This window comes from Sus scrofa, chromosome 9, assembly GCF_054392235.1.
Source record: "Sus scrofa isolate SSC_HxYL_T2T_F1_AM1 chromosome 9, Sscrofa_HxYL_maternal_Yorkshire_Landrace_v2.0, whole genome shotgun sequence".
NCBI classification, from domain to species: Eukaryota; Metazoa; Chordata; class Mammalia; order Artiodactyla; family Suidae; genus Sus; species Sus scrofa.
In genome coordinates, this window is record NC_139391.1 from 5903622 (window position 1) to 5920634 (window position 17013).

General features: G+C 45.5%; 2 pseudogenes; both read right to left on the reverse strand.

The window, feature by feature from the left end:
• Positions 1-7142: 7142 nt before the first annotated feature.
• LOC146399690 (RNA polymerase II subunit A C-terminal domain phosphatase SSU72 like protein 2 pseudogene) lies at positions 7143-9020 on the reverse strand (annotated as a pseudogene).
• Positions 9021-15146: 6126 nt separating this feature from the next.
• LOC146399691 (olfactory receptor 52B4-like) lies at positions 15147-16105 on the reverse strand (annotated as a pseudogene).
• Between the last annotated feature and the right edge of the window lie 908 nt (positions 16106-17013).

The following is a 17013-nucleotide window of genomic DNA, read 5'->3' on the forward strand; positions in this document are numbered from 1 at the left end:
AGAGAATACTATGAACAACTGTATGGCAACAAGTTTGACAATCTGGAAGAAATGGACAATTTTCTAGAATCTTATAGCCTGCCAAAACTGAATCAAGTAGAAACAGACCAACTGAACAGACCGATCACTAGAAATGAAATTGAAGAGGTCATAAAATCACTTCCTACAAATAAAAGTCCAGGACCAGATGGCTTCACAGGTGAATTCTATCAAGCATATAAAGAGGAATTGGTGCCCATCCTCCTTAAACTCTTTCAAAAGGTTGAAGAAGAAGGAATACTCCCAAAGACATTCTATGAGGCCACCATCACCCTCATTCCAAAACCAGGCAGAGATACCACCAAAAAAGAAAACTATCGCCCAATATCATTGATGAATATAGATGCCAAAATTCTCAACAAAATCTTAGCCAACCGAATCCAACAACATACCAAAAAAATTATACACCATGACCAGGTTGGGTTCATCCCAGGTTCACAAGGATGGTTCAACATACGCAAATCAATCAGCATCATACACCACATTAACAAAAAAAAAAAGTCAAAAATCATATGATCATCTCAATAGATGCAGAAAAAGCATTTGACAAAGTTCAACATCCATTCATGATCAAGACCCTCGCCAAAGTGGGTATAGAGGGAACATTCCTGAATATAATCAAAGCCATTTAGGATAAACCCACAGCAAATATAATCCTCAATGGGGAAAAACTGAAAGCCTTCTCACTCAAATCTGGAACAAGACAGGGATGCCCACTCTCACCACTGCTCTTCAACATCGTTTTGGAAGTCCTAGCCACAGCAATTAGACAAACCAAAGAAATAAAAGGCATCCATATAGGAAGAGAAGAGATCAAACTGTCCCTGTATGCAGACGACATGATACTATACCTAGAAAACCCTAAGGACTCAACCCCAAAACTCCTTGAACTGATTCATAAATTCAGCAAAGTGGCAGGATATAAGATTAACATTCAGAAGTCAGTTGCATTTCTGTATACCAGCAATGAAACATTAGAAAAGGAATGCAAAAATACGATACCTTTTAAAATTGCAGCTCACAAAATCAAATACCTCGGAATACACCTGACCAAGGAGGTAAAGGACCTCTATGCCGAGAACTATAAAACTTTAATCAAAGAAATCAAAGAAGATGGAAAGAAATGGAAAGATATTCCATGTTCCTGGATTGGAAAAATCAGTATTGTGAAAATGGCCATCCTACCCAAAGCAATCTACAGATTCAATGCAATCCCTATCAAATTACCCATGACATTTTTCACAGAACTAGAGCAAACAATCCCAACATTTATATGGAACCACAAAAGACCCAGAATCACCAAAGCAATCCTGAGAAACAAAAACCAAGCAGGAGGCATAACTCTCCCAGACTTCAAGAAATACTACAAGGCCACAGTCATCAAAACAGTGTGGTACTGGTACCAAAACAGACAGACAGACCAATGGAACAGAATAGAGAATCCAGAAATAAACCCTGACACCTCTGGTCAATTAATCTTTGACAAGGGAGGCAAGAACATCAAATGGGTTAAAGAAAGTCTATTCAGCAAGCATTGCTGGGAAACCCGGACAGCTGCATGCAAAGCAATGAAACTAGAACACACCCTCACACCATGCACAAAAATAAACTCCAAAGGGCTGAAAGACTTAAATATACGACACGACACCATCAAACTCCTAGAAGAAAACATAGGCAAAACACTCTCTGACATCAACATCATGAATATTTTCTCAGGTCAGTCTCCCAAAGCAATAGAAATGAGAGCAAAAATAAACCCGTGGGACCTCATCAAACTGAAAAGCTTTTGCACAGCAAAGGAAACCCAAAAGAAACCCAAAAGACAACTTACAGAATGGGAGAAAATAGTTTCAAATGATGCAACGGACAAGGGCTTAATCTCTAGAATATATAAGCAACTTATACAGCCCAACAGCAAAAAAGCCAATCAATCAATGGAAAAAAGGGTAAAGGACCTGAATAGACATTTCTCCAAAGAAGATATACAGATGGCCAACAAACACATGAAAAAATGCTCAACATCGCTGATTATTAGAGAAATGCAAATCAAAACTACCATGAGATACCACCTCACACCAGTCAGAATGGCCATCATTAATAAATCCACAAATAACAAGTGCTGGAGGGGCTGTGGAGAAAAGGGAACCCTCCTGCACTGCTGGTGGGAATGTCAACTGGTACAGCCACTATGGAGAACAGTTTGGAGATACCTTAGAAATCTATCCATAGAACTTCCATATGACCCCGCAATCTCACTCTTGGGCATCTATCCGGACAAATCTCTACCTAAAAGAGACACATGCACCCGCATGTTCATTGCAGCACTATTCACAATAGCCAGGACATGGAAACGACCCAAATGTCCATCGACAGAGGATTGGATTCGGAAGAGGTGGTATATATACACAATGGAATACTACTCAGCCATAAAAAAGAATGACATCAGGCCATTTGCAGCAACATGGATGGAACTAGAGAATCTCATCCTGAGTGAAATGAGCCAGAAAGACAAAGACAAATACCATATGATATCACATAACTGGAATCTAACATCCAGCACAAATGAACATCTCCTCAGAAAAGAAAATCATGGACTTGGAGAAGAGACTTGTGGTTGCCTGATGGGAGGGGGAGGGAGTGGGAGGGATCGGGAGCTTGGGCTTATCAGACACAACTTAGAATAGATTTATAAGGAGATCCTGCTGAATAGCATTGAGAACTATGTCTAGATACTCATGTTGCAACAGAAGGAAGGTTGGGGGAAAAACTGTAATTGTAATGTATACATGTAAGGATAGCCTGACCCCCTTGCTGTACAGTGGGAAAATAGAAAAAAAAATACATATATATATATATATATATATATATATATATATATATATATATATATGCAGAGAGAGAGAGAGAGAGAGAGAGAAAATGGAAAAAAAACAAAAAAAAAACTAAATAAATACAGGGGAAAAAAATTAATACACAGAAATCGATGGCATGTCTATACACTAACAATGAAAGACCAGAAAGAGAAATTAGGGAAGCAATTCCATTTACCATCGCATCCAAAAGAATAAAAAACCTAGGAGTAAACCTACCTAAAGAGACTAAAGACCTGCACTCTGAAAACTCTAAGACACTGATGAAAGAAATCAAAGAGGACACAAATAGATGGAAAGATATACCATGCTCTTGGATTGGAAGAATCACTGTCATCAAAATGACTATACTACCCAAGGCAATCTACAGATTCAATGCAATCCCTATCAAATTACCAAGGACATTTTTCACAGAACTCAAACACAATATGCTAAAGCTTGTTTGGAAGCACAAAAGACCCAGAATTGCCAAAGACATCCTCAAGAAGAAAAATGCAGCTGGAGGAATCAGGCTCCCTGGCTTCAGACTATACTACAAAGTGACACTCATCAAAACCATATGGTACTGGCACAAAGACAGACATATAGATCAGTGGAACAGGATAGAAAGCCCAGAATTCAACCCACACACCTACAGTCAACTCATCTATGACAAAGGAGGCAAGAATAGACAATGGGGAAAAGACAGCCCCTTCAATAAGTGGTGCTGAGAAAACTGCACAGCCACATGGAAAAGAAGGAAATTAGAACACTCCCTAACACCGTACACAAAAATAAACTCAAAATGGATTGAAGACCTAGATATAAGACCAGATACTATAAAACTCTTAAACGAAAACACAGGCCAAACTCTCACTGACTTAAAGGAGAGAAGCATCTTCTCACATCCACCTATTAGAGTGATGACAGGAAGAGCAAAAATAAACAAATGGGACTTAAACTAAAAAGTTTCTGCACAGCAATGGAAACCCTAAACAAAATGAAAAGACAACCCACAGACTGGGCTGACATTTATATTCATGACTTGCAGCAACTGGTGTCCAAGTGCTACTGTTTCATCTTCAGCCACATTGTCAACATTCCACTTGCCTCTATGTCTCAATGGGAACCATGACTGTCACTCAGAAAACAAAAAATACTACACTTCCAACAATACACTTAAGTCTTCAATTCCCCCTCCTCAGAGTCAGATAAGAACTTACCACTGCAACTTCCACATGTCATTTCCCTCCCCTTGGACAACACTAGGTGCTGATATGGTCTGCAAACTCTTCTCCCACCCTATTAACCTAACACCTGACCAGGCCCCAGCTTCCCCGCACCATGATTTCTTTTTGTTGCAGCACTCTGAGTCCTACACAAAATTTAGCAGCCATTTGGTCCAAGCACTGAAATCATTTCAGCGGATATCACAAGGGAAAGGCACTGCCACAAGGAGGAGAATCAGGTAAAAGGGCCGGCCACTTATGAAGATGAGCAATTCCCATCCTGAGATGGGGCTCACCACAAGGACAACCCTGAAACACCGGTGGAATGTGGGAGCAGTTCACCATCCCAGGGGAACAATGCAGGTAACATCCACACCTCCACAAAAACCATCGCAGAGTGCTCACCTTCACCTCCAATCTGCCCAGATATTCCATGCAAGAAAGCCCCAGGGGCTGCCAAGGCATCTGGAGAAACAAGGGCTGGCACTGCCCCTCAGCTTTCCTTCGACTCAGCGACAGTGCTCGCTCTAACCCACTCTGGCAACCACAAGATTTACCCACATGACACACACACGGTTCCGTGTTTCAACCACTTCCTCAACAGTGGGGGTCTGACTCCACCACAGTCATCAACTTCTACAACAATTCCACTAGATCTAAATCCAAATCAGGAAATCCAGCAAGCTTGAAGCTCTAAATTTCCAATCTTGTGTCCATTTGTGAACTCGAAGGGCTCTTCGACAAACCATGCCCCACATTTGATTTAACCCAGTCCCATTCCCTAGGAGTTTTTACACACACATTATGTTTCGTAAATCATCACCCTAATGAACACATGGTAACACCCACATACAGCATTTCACGACTCTCCATGTTAATCCCTTCTCCATACCCACACAGACACAGCTCAGGCAACACCATTTCCTAAATGACCTCCACTGATTTAATGGTCAAAATTAAAAACTAGACCAATCATTTCTCACTTCAAAAGGTACTCAATAAACCCTAAATATCAACTTTCAGACCGTGTGGCCATAAATTTGAAACCATCATCTCAATGGATCAACCCCTCACTCCCAATTCTGGTGCTGACTACCCACCATCAACTCAGAGGCTATCTTAAAAGGCATTCAAACTACTACCAAGAAAGAAAAGCCAACCACGCTACCACCAGCACTGCTACCCACAGATATGTGGACCTGGACACCTGCGATAAAGACAGGAAACTGACAGCCATCCGAAATTCTCCCCTCTCACAATCCAATCAGCAAGTCCTGCCATTTAAACTCCGAGAGCTCTATAGGATCTGACCCTGGTGGGCTATGCCACAAAGGCCTCCAAGCCCTGATTCCCAGGTTCAAGACTGAAGAAAGAGCCCACAGTCAGTGACAGAGACGTCAATGGCTTCCTGGATCCTGGGGGCTTCCATGGCTGAAGCACGGTCCTGGGAAGAAACCCCACCACATCAGCAGACTAGGAGAAGAATTCGATCCCAGGCCTCCCTCCACGGGAGGGGGAGATTACCAGTTGGAGAGGAAATTGACATCAGGTTGGCTCACTGCTTACCAGACAAAACCAGGAGAGGGGCACGCCCCTCACAGCCCCACCTGCAAGAACAGGGGAGGGTTGGCTCTAAAGCTAGAAGAGCCTTTAGCTGAAGCTGAGGGCAAGCAGGTGGTCAGGTCTGGCATGGGAGCGGTGAGTGAAGCAGGCAAACAGCAGGGAATGTACAGACAGCAAGAAACAGCCTTTTGAGCAGGTCTCACTCCACACACCTCCACACCAGCTGCCCAGAGCCACCACCTCACTCCCAGGACAGCTCCTCTCCTCTGGAACGACCCCACCAGCTGGGAGCCTCCAGGTGCACCTCGGCTCCATCCTGCCTACAGGCCACAAAGAAAGCTGACATCTACTTGGGGCAACAGCACCTAAACCAAGACCACCAGGCCAACCACCTCTGCTTGATTTGCTCCTGTGAGTCACACAGGCTCTGGTGCCTCTGTTGATCAGAACCAAGAAGGTTTCACTTTCCAGGAGGGAGGATCCACTCTCGGAGGACCACACGATGCAAAACAATGAACCTATTCCATCATATATGTTCGCTCTGTTGAGGGAGGAACACACGAGGCAAAGTCGGTAAAGCCAGAGAAATTCAGTGAGGCATCTGAAGTAGATGGGCTGACCTCAAGATGGCACCAGCCCCTACTGTGAGGAGCCATTCTGCTGAGAAAGGGCTGGTGGTAGGAAAAACCTGGCGGCAGCAGCAGCAATGTTCGGGGAGGGGTGTGGCAAAGGAGTTCGGTCTCCTCTCCAGGTCTCATGTCCACACAACCTTTGCCACCACCCTGCCAACAGCACAGATTGATGTAAGCAGGCATGATAGTCAATCCTTGGTCAGCGTCTTTCCAGATGTCCTTGTCCCATGTGCTTCAACCTCAACAGTCACATCCACCATCCCCCTAGGAACCTGTCAAGAAGAAAATGCTCCCTGGGTAAGAATGTTTTCCTCCAAGTAGCTCATGTGGCTTCAACAGTAAACAAGCACTGGGCTAAATTTGCAATAGCCATCTCCCACCAGCAATGAGAAGACACCTTTTCTTTGCTTTGAGTTACTTTTATTCTTATTGCTATGAAATCAGAGTTCATTTACAATGTCTCCCCAAGGTCTGCTGTACAGCAACGTGACCCAATCACACGCATTGCCCTGGGCTCTACAGTAGGATCCCATTGCCCATCCATTCCAGATACCACAAAAAAACCCAAAGGCCCACCCTTCACACTCCAGGCCCTTTCCCCCTTGGGAACCCCAAAGTCTGCTCTTCTTGTCCATCATCTGTTTCTGCTTCTTGTTTCTTTGTCTCTTTCTGATATTTTGATAGGATCATTTGTTCCATATTTTAGAGTCCACACATAAGGGACATCATACAGTACTTGTCTTCTTCTTTCTGAATTACCTCACTTAGTATGAGTCTCTAGGTCCATCCATTTTGATGCAAATCACATTCCTTTGTCTTCCTTAAGGCTGAGTACTATTCCACTGTATCTGTTACCACATCTTCTTAATCCATTCATGTGTTCATGGACACTGAGGTTGTTGCCATGTCCTGGCTATTGGGAATAGTGCTGCTATGAACATAGGGGTGCAGGGATCTGTTCTGATGAAAGTTTTGTCTGGATGTACGCCCAGCACTGGAATGACTGCATCCTATGCTAGCTCTAGACTTACTTTCCTGAGGTACCACCATTCTGCTTTCCATGCTGGTTGTACCACTTTACATTCCCACCAACAGTGCAGGAGGGGCCCTTTTTCACCACACCCTCTACAGCATTTGTTATTTGTTGACAGATGACACGTTTTCTTTAAGTAAGACAGTTTCATTTGTTTCATGGTGTTTCATTTGCTGGGCTCTTTAGTCCAACATTTCATTCCTAGCTTTTCATCTTAACTGGAGCCCATTATATATGCTGGGTTTCCACTGAAGTTGCCATGAGACAAAGACATGCAAGCTGAAGCTAAACACATCTGTAAGTTCGGGCATTCCATATGATCATATCTCAATTAAAAAACAACAAACAAAAACAAACAAATTTTTTAAAAAAGTCAGCATTCCCATCGTGGCTCAGTGGTTAACGAATCCGACTAAGAACCACGAGGTTGCACGTTCGATCCCTGGCCTTGCTCAGTGGGTTAAGGACCCACCGTTGCCGTGCACATAGGCTGCTTGGATCTGTGTTGTTGTGCCTCTGGCTTGGCCGTTGGCTACAGCTCCGATTAGACCCCCTAGCCTGGGAACCTCCATATGCTGCAGATGTGGCCCAAGAAATGGCAAAAAGACCAAGAAAAATAGAAAAGAGAGAAGAAAAAAAAAGTCTACAGTAAATATACCATGCCAAGTGAGCAAAAGGAGATTCTTCTTAAATGATGGACTGGACAAAGCTGCTGTTGGCTCTTCCAAATATCCTTCCAAAAATCACAAGGCCAGGACTCTCTCAGAAGACTAGGTTGCTTCATCTGGAAATTCCAGTCCTCCCTGTTAACTTGCTTGCAGAACCATCTGAGCACTGCATCATTTCTCCAAAGTCAGGTCCCTACAACACTGTCCCCAGACAGAGATGGTTTTTAGGACTAGTGCTAGTCCATATTCCATTTCCCATAAAGGTCCATGTCCTTCCTCGGGGGCTGGATATGAAAAAAAAAAAAAACTCACCAATGGCTTTTCCTAGGGAGGGTTTTAAGGCACGGCTCAACACAGACTAGTCCAACATTCCAGTCACAGATTCCTGACCCCCGAGGAAGCCAGTCCAGCTGAGACCCTCAGTAGAAGCAGACGGTGTGGAGAAAGCTCCTGCCGGTTTTCTGCTCCACCCCAAGGAGCAGCTTGGCCAGGCAGTTTTCCATGTCGTCCACCTGCTGGAGGCGCTGGCACAGCTCACAGAGGACCAGCGATCCCAGCGTGGTGTCCTCCAGGTTGTCCTGCATGTCCACGTTGATCACGTGCACGGGCTGGCACGTCTCCTGTTCCCGGGCACACAGGTGGCCCACCACCCTGTCGTAGACGCTCTCCTCACACGTGAGGATGACATCGAAGGCTTCTCTGCAGTCCTGAAACCGCTCCGGGCATGGCTTGATGTGCTCGTTTCTCCCCAGCAGATGTAGGATGCCGTTTCTTCTATAGCAGTCTGGGTCTCACAATGCAAGGTCCCTGCGCATATGCCGGTAAGGGGTGCGGAAGCTGTAGAGGACCGGGCAGTCACAGGTGGGTCCCTGGAGCCTCACCATGGAGCCCGCTCCGAAGGACCTGACGTGGAAGCCTTTCTTGCTGAAGATGCTGTGGGCCTCCATGCTCCTGTTCATGTTGCTCATGCAGACCATGGCCACCCTGAGTGGGGCCAAGGATGGCATGGGGCCGGCCAGCCCTGTGGGACCCCAGGCACATGGATTGAGGGCTCTCTGAAGCCAGGGAGACACCACCTGGCTCCAGCGCTTCCCACCACCATGGTGTCGAAGACCAGGGATGGCATTTATATGGAGTCACCTCCATACAGTGGGCGGAGAACTCTGGATGGACATGGGATTAACTCTTGATTGGGTTTTCATGCTGGGCTCTGATCAGAGGCCTGAGTCCACTCATGTGACCAATGCCGTGATTAAATCCTCAAACCTCTCCTCTGCAAGGACCGGCTATCACCCCTCCCCCAGCCCCGCCCGTCGGGAGCATCTTGGAGTCTCCTGTGAGACTGAACCTGGTCACCTGTTGTGGGGAGGGCACAGATGCTTGTATTGCTCCTAGACAAAGAAGACCAGCTGGCAGGCTTGTCACTCGCCTCCTCCATGACCTGAGGACAGGTGTGTGGAAAAGATGTTTGATATCAAAAACATTAAAAAAGTGCGGGCAAGCCTAAGGCTAATTCCATGGAACACAGAACCCTTTTGGTTTGGTGCATTTTGTCACCGACAGCTGATGCACTCAAAGGGTTGCCATGGTGAGTCATAGGAAGATATCCACAGGGTCCTCCCTGAATCCCTCAGATGATTCTCCTGCATCCAAAGCGGTCTGTGGAAAACACCCCATCTGATGCTGGTCCACACCGTCCATCACCACGGCCTCCTCGCCATTTCCTCTTTGACTGACAGCCATCCTGGAGGGAGCCGAGCAGACCCTGCCCCCTTTACATTGTCTTCAAGGCCAGCTCTGTCCCACAGTCCATGATTACAATATCATATTGGAATCACGTTCTATGCTGCATGTCCATTTTGATGGAGCAATCGATACAGGCTTAGACCTTGTGAATGGAAACCTGGTGCTTCAAAATCCTTCAGGGGAAATAGCTGAGTCTCCATTGGTTCTGTCTCATTAGGGAACGAAAGACAATCGTGAGCACACTGCAAGTGACCAGATCCACAAAACCACTAACTCTCAACCACACTCTGCTACCCACTGGGACTTTGTGAAACCTGGAGTTGGCTCCCCGCTTTCATTGGTGAGTGTGAGTGGAGACGGAACACATTTTCACAGTTAGTGCAAGGAGCAGGTCACCTGGGCAAACCGTAAAAATGTCACTGCACTGCAGTGAACTCTTCATGAATTTGCCTCAAAATCTCTTGAAACGTTTGAACCTACATCCAATGCAGTAACACACTCAGGTACAAGTACGTCGCCCCTAATACACAGTCGGACATTCTCCAAAAGTAACTGCGTCATTGACAGGAAGACTGTGCACGTTTTACGCCAGAACTCCTAACCCTCTTCACCACTGCAAACATCACATACTGAGTACATCCCTGCTGATCGGATGGTAGACTTACATCACCACAGAATTTCACATTTGGAAGTGAACCTGAATCTTCTCACTAATGCCAAGAGAATATTCCAAGGCGGAACCAGGATGCCACTGGTGTAGTATGACTTAAACTTCTCTCAGACAGGATGGTACGGGACCTTTAGACCTGATGGAGTCATCCACAATATCTGCCAAATACTCAAAAGTTTTATTGGACCCTTACTCTTGAGAAATTGATGCAAACTTCCACCTACTTTTTATCATTTCAAATATAGCTATTTCTGAGCATTTGCATACACAAAGGGAACACACTCAAAATTATTTTAATTTTCACATGTACGATAGTTAAGTGAACGTTATATAGGCTTAGAAATTACACAGGGAATTCCAAAAAAATGGATAAATAAACAAGTTGTACAGGGACAAAATCTAGAAAACACAGACTATTTCTCATGCTTCTCTTATGGGAGCGGATTGTTAACTGCAAACTTCCCTAAATCATCATACACTCTGAAACACTGCTTCTCCAAGTGTGATCCCCAGGGCAGCATCAAGTAGTAACTTGACAAAAATGAAACTAGGGACCCCATACCAACTGAGTCAGATAAACTGGGAGCTGGAGCCCACATCTGTGTTATCAAAATCCCCCCAGGTGATTCAGATGCCCACGAAAGCTTCAGAACAACTGCCTTATGGAAGGCAGACATTTCTGAAAATGTCAAGACCCATCCTTACTCTTAGGTACATCACAGTACATTATAACAGGCTGGAGAGCTGGTAAAACTCATGCGAGTCAGGGAAAAATTATGTGTAGATCTCCGATGGTGGGAACTCGATAGAAAGAGGTCCTCAAATTAGCAGATGGATTTAACATGCAAGCAAATTTGAGAATCCTTTGCCTTTAGCAGTGTCACTCAATTCACCAGTATTCGCACAACCTGAGAATCTTCCTGACGGCAATGTCTGATTCATTAAACCAAAGGGGATCCAAGATGGCACATTCCCAACAGGCTTCCAGAAGATGCCAAAACAGCTACATTGACAACCACGCTTGCAACACTAAAGCCAGAGAAGTTACACAAAACAGAGCCAACACCAGGACAGTTCAGACTCCAGGTCACATTGAGGTGCTTCCATATTAGATCTCTCAAAGGAAAGGCCTTCCACTCTGAAACTTCACCTGCCTGAAAGGCCCTCAAGCCTCTGTTGCTGCTTTGCCCCATGCAACATAGGTCTCAGAGCAGACAGAGAAAGGAAGGCCGCTTCCAAAACACACAAATCATCAGGAAGGGCTCTTGCTTACAAATGGCCAAGGCTCCTCTCATTTAAAGAAAAATGGAAAGCGTTCTAATCCCACCTGTCAAAAAGGAACATTAGGGATCATTGCGTTCCTTGAAGGTACCAGGAGTTATCTAGCCTCAGTGTCTATTCACGGGCTGTGTTCACTCCCTTCAGAGTTCTCTGTCTCCACTTTATCCACACACACATTCTCAATGGTCTCCTCAGCTATCGGATCACAGCTGAAACTCACTTCCATCAAGGAACCCCGTGCTGCCTCCCAAACCCAAGCAACTTTTCCGTTGAAACCCTAAAGCAGCATGAAAGGGAATACATGTGTATGAAAAGCTGGTTCTTAGCTTCCCCTCATTAGACTAAAACATCTCAAGGGTGGGTACTACAGGTGCTTTAGCTTGCAGTGTTACCTAGTGCCTAGCACAATGGCCAGGCCTTAAGACTCGTCCAGTAAACATTTGTTGAATGATGAATTAAAGCAAGATTTTGGAAGCCTGATGAGTTGAAATAGCACACGTGCTCTTTTTAACAAATATTTGGGACTGTGTAATGAAACTCATTTATCTGGGTGTCTCTTATCCTACTAGGAAGCATGCCACTGGGAACTGATCAACTGACTGCCTTTAATGGAATAAACACTGCTGACACTGCCAGTATCCAATACTTCAATGGATTGAATCGGAGTCCGAGTCCACCTACCAAAATCCTAATAGTCAACATCTGCACAATTTACTTTCTCATCCAAAATCAGATCATGCCTTTCTGTTGCTTCACACTCTCAAACAGCCACCTGGGAACATCAGTTAGCTTCCTCATCGCTAAAGTGGAATCCGTAGGAGAGGAAAAATCCTCCTCTATATTTGTAGGGGCTCTGGCTGAGCCTATGAATTTAACCAACATGAGGCAGAGCAAGTGGACGGAAACTCAATAAGATCTATTCACTTTTTACATGCACCCAAAGACCTTCACAAGAGAATGAAGCCCTGACTAAGTGTTCAGGGGCAAAAATGCTTCTGTGTGCTTTAGACAAAGAAATGATAAATTTGTGAAGAAATGACGAGACAAGGTTGGGGCTGGCACATTAAACTGTGGGGGAGTGACTGGAAGACACATCGTGGAGAGAGGGAGGAACGAATGGAGATACCCTTTCGTCACCTTGCTGGTACCAACCCATTTCAGCATCACTTCCCAGTCTCTGGAGATTGGGATGCTCTCTTTCTGGTACAGCAAGGCCACCTTTCTCAGGGGAAACTCTAGGACACGTTTGTGAGGTAGGAAGCATCAGGTCGGAGAGCTCCCTTGCAACTGCTGCTTTCCGGGCTCCTTCCACTCTAAATCATCAATATTCCAAAGTGGCCCATGCAGGGGTGGCACGGCCTGGGCTCCTTCAATTCCAACGCCTTGCCTGGTTCCCCCCGCCTGTCTCTGAAGGACCATTGCGGGCACGCTGCTGCCACTTTTCAGATGGGCTTCCTGCTTTTTCCAAGCCATTCACCCAGCAGGCTCTTGCTGCTGCTCAACGTCTGGCTCGGCAACCCCCTCCTGTAGGACAAGGTCTCTACGTGCCAGATGGGCAGAGGGACGGTCCTCTGTTCCACACTGTCCCACAGCCTTTTCTGCATCACTTGGCACCATGCGTTTCAATTGCTTAGTTTCGTCTCCTCCACTGGATGGACTTCCTCAGAGAGGAGGCTGTGGATGTATTTCTTCATCACCAGACCTTAGCTTAGTTCTGGTAATTTCCATGAAGGGCATCAACCAATGTTAGTTGACGCCCTCCTTTTTCTCCCAAAACTTCAGCTTTGTTGGATTTCAGGGTGTTTACTGAGAAACAGTTATCTAACCATGTTTTAACCCTGAGAATGTTTTTACATACATGACTTGAATCCATTGACACAAGTATCTCATTCAGTAGCCTGCGGTGGTGGTGGTAGTGGCTTGGCTTGTTTCTAGCAAGGAGCAGAGGCAAGAAGTGGGATGATGTTTGGGTTTTGTGAGAATCATTCAGCCTGAATCCAGACTCAAAGACCCAGGGTTGTTGAAGGGAAAATTCACAGGGGGGACAACTTCTTAAAGCAAGCTCGTCCTCGCTATTGCTCAGGATGGAGACCTCAGCCTGAGCTCATGTCCGTTTCTCTGCTTGTCCTGCATTTCTGTTCCATGCAAGGAGGCTCTCCTGGGGGAGCTTGGACCCCATCTCTATGCAATGTCTTTCCCGGGCACAAGTCTATCAGTCCTTTCAAACGGAATGGTGTTGCTTTGGGTTCATGCAAAGGTTTCTGGTCACATCCCTTATGTCTAGCACAGACTCCATTCTAACACTATAACATGCTGCTGAAAAAGGAACCAGGAAAAAGGCATGTGGTGGTTGTTCCATTCAGGAGATGCTACAATAGGGCAGCTCCCTAGAGCATCATGGACTTCCCCTGCCCGAGAGTCAAGGTCATACCTGGGGATGATGCTTGGCCAAGAAGGAAAACCTCCTCTCCAGTGTCCTCAACCTGTGTTCTACAAGCCATTGCAGGGATTAACACGGACCCACACGGAAGAGCCCTCTCCCAGGCAGCTGATGGAAGCCATGGACAACTTAGTGGATGCCACACACTAAAACACTATGATTTCAATATCACTCCCCTTTTCTAAATACACAGTGTCATATGTGCCCATCTACATTTATCCTTTTTCACAGAAACGAAGAGATACAGACAGAAAAATATGGAATAGCACATACCAAATGATTAACCATTTGAGAGGTTGTATGTGAGGTGAATTCTCCTTGTTCTGCTTCTCTGAGGTCTATTCGACAAGTAGAAATGGAACACTTATAAGGAGTATACCATGATGTTTGGATGCATAGAGTACATACACAGGGAAATGATCAATCCAAATCACGTGAAGTAACAGCTCCATCACCCTTTCATACCTCCAACCTGTGTATCTATGGAGGTGTGTTGCAAAACCTAGGACCAAATCTCCTGACAAAGTTCAAGTGTACAACACAGTATTCTTCACCATACCTACAGTGTTATCCAGGACTCAGTCCTCCTGCATGACTGAAACATTGTACCCTTTTATGTGATTGTCCAAAATATCACAAGACGTCACAAAGGATGAGAAACTCAGGGAGAAGTCACTGAACAAATGCAAAACCAGCACCCTGTACCCGATTCACCTATTACCAAGTCAAGAATGTCACATAAATGATTCATGACTCTGGAAATTCACAGGCTCTGTAGAGAATATAGCTCATGCTCAGGAGAACAAGGCACCTCTCTCTGTTGCCTTGACGGCAGAAGATGGAAATCTTAGAACCTCCCAGTGGGCCCTTCCTCAGGAAACCGAACTCACCGAGCTGTTTCCTAGGACTCAGTTTCCCACTTGTGCCTCCCCCCAACACATCTATCTTCCACAGCACAGACAGCGAGATGCTCAAAGCTCTGTGCCTCCTGAAAAGTTATTTATACTTTGGGAACAATATCAGAGATACCTGCTCTCGAATTGCCTTGATCTTATCCCATAAATGATGGGATTCAGCATCAGGGGAGCCAGCACGCAGACATTGGCCAGCAAGATGTGGATATGAGCTGGGATGTGGCGTCCAAACCTCTGAGTCAGGGTGGTGAAGATGGCAGGCCCATAAAAGAGGATGATGATGCAGACATGGGAGCCACACGTGTTGAGAGCTTTGTGACGAGCATCTTGGGAAGGCATGTGGAAGACAGCACGGAGAATCAGCATGTAGGACACAAAAATTAACAGGATGTCTAAGAGCAGTGTTGCCATCAGGACAAAGAGTCCATACCAGATGTTCACTCGAATGTCATTACAGGCATATTTGGCCAAGCCAATGTGTTCACAACCGGTATGTGGAAGGACATTACTTCGGCAGAATGTCAGCCTTTTCAAAAGAAATATGATGGGGAAAATGGTACAATAACTTCTCAGAATGATGGTAACACCGATCTTCCCAATCAGCGTGTGTGTCAGAATAGTGGTGTATCTCAGAGGGTAGCATATGGCAACGTAGCGGTCAAACGCCATCACCAGCAGGATGCCTGACTCGGAGATGAAGGTGGAATGGATGAAGAAGAGCTGAGTGATGCAGCGATCCAGGGAGATCTCCCCAGCACGGAACCAGAAGATGGCCAGGGCCTGAGGGACTGTGCAGGTGGACAGGACCAGGTCGGCCCCGGCCAGCATGCACAGGAACAGGAACATGGGTTCATGGAGGCTGCGCCTCGTGAGGATGATGAAGATGAGCAGGCTGTTCCCAAGCAGGGCGGTGACGTAGGAAATGAAGAAGGGGATGGAAATCCACAGGTGCTGGTCCTCAAGGCCAGGGATGCCCAGCAAGTAGAAGACGGTGTGGCTGACCCCAGTGTGGTTTAAGGCAGTCATGCCAGGGAGAGGACCAAAGACAGCACTTCTCATTCACTGACAGAGATGAAAACACAGATTGTCCTGTAATATTCTTGGCAAAGGCACCAGGATATGTGGACATGGTCCACCCTTCCGTCTTCTTTGAACATGGACATTTTAAGACATCGCCAAGAGTGAATAGGATATGTTCTCTGCCCTCAAGAGTGATGCTCTAAGTAAAAGGCGGCTGTGGCCCAGGCCACAGCCATAGCAGTACCAAATCTGCACTGTATCTGTGTCCCACACCACAGCTGAGGGCAACGCCGGATCCTCAACCCACTGAGCAAGGCTGGGGATCAAACCAACATCCCACAGAGGCAAACTTAGACCTTAACCTGCTGAGCCACAAGGGGAACTCCAGAGTGAGCATATGACTTTCAGGCAATTATAAGCTTTGCAACCAGATCATGTGACATTAGAGTAGAAAGTAAGTTAGACTTCAGCAGTGGCTGTGGAATCCAAGATAAAACATACGAATTACATCCTGAAGGCTACTGAACAACTTTAAGAATGAAGAAATTAGTATTTTATAAAGGTTATTCAGACAGTGGTTTGAGGACAAATGGGAGCCAAGAGGGTCAGTTAAAAGGCTTACTCTTTATGCAAACTTTTGCATATGTAGAATAGAAAAACAACTAGATCCTACTGCAGAGTATGGGGAATTATATTCAGTAGCCTGTAATAAGTCATAATGGAAACGAATATGAAAAAGAAAATATGTATATCTGAATCCCTGAGCTCTACAGCACCAATCAACACAACAATGTAAATCAACTATACCTACATAACTGCTTTCCTAACAATCACTTACTCTTGCCAAAACCAGGGACTGTATAGTCACAACCAAAACTACCAAGTATTTCTGCCTCAACGTAAAGAACATTAGTTCCATTGTATCTCAA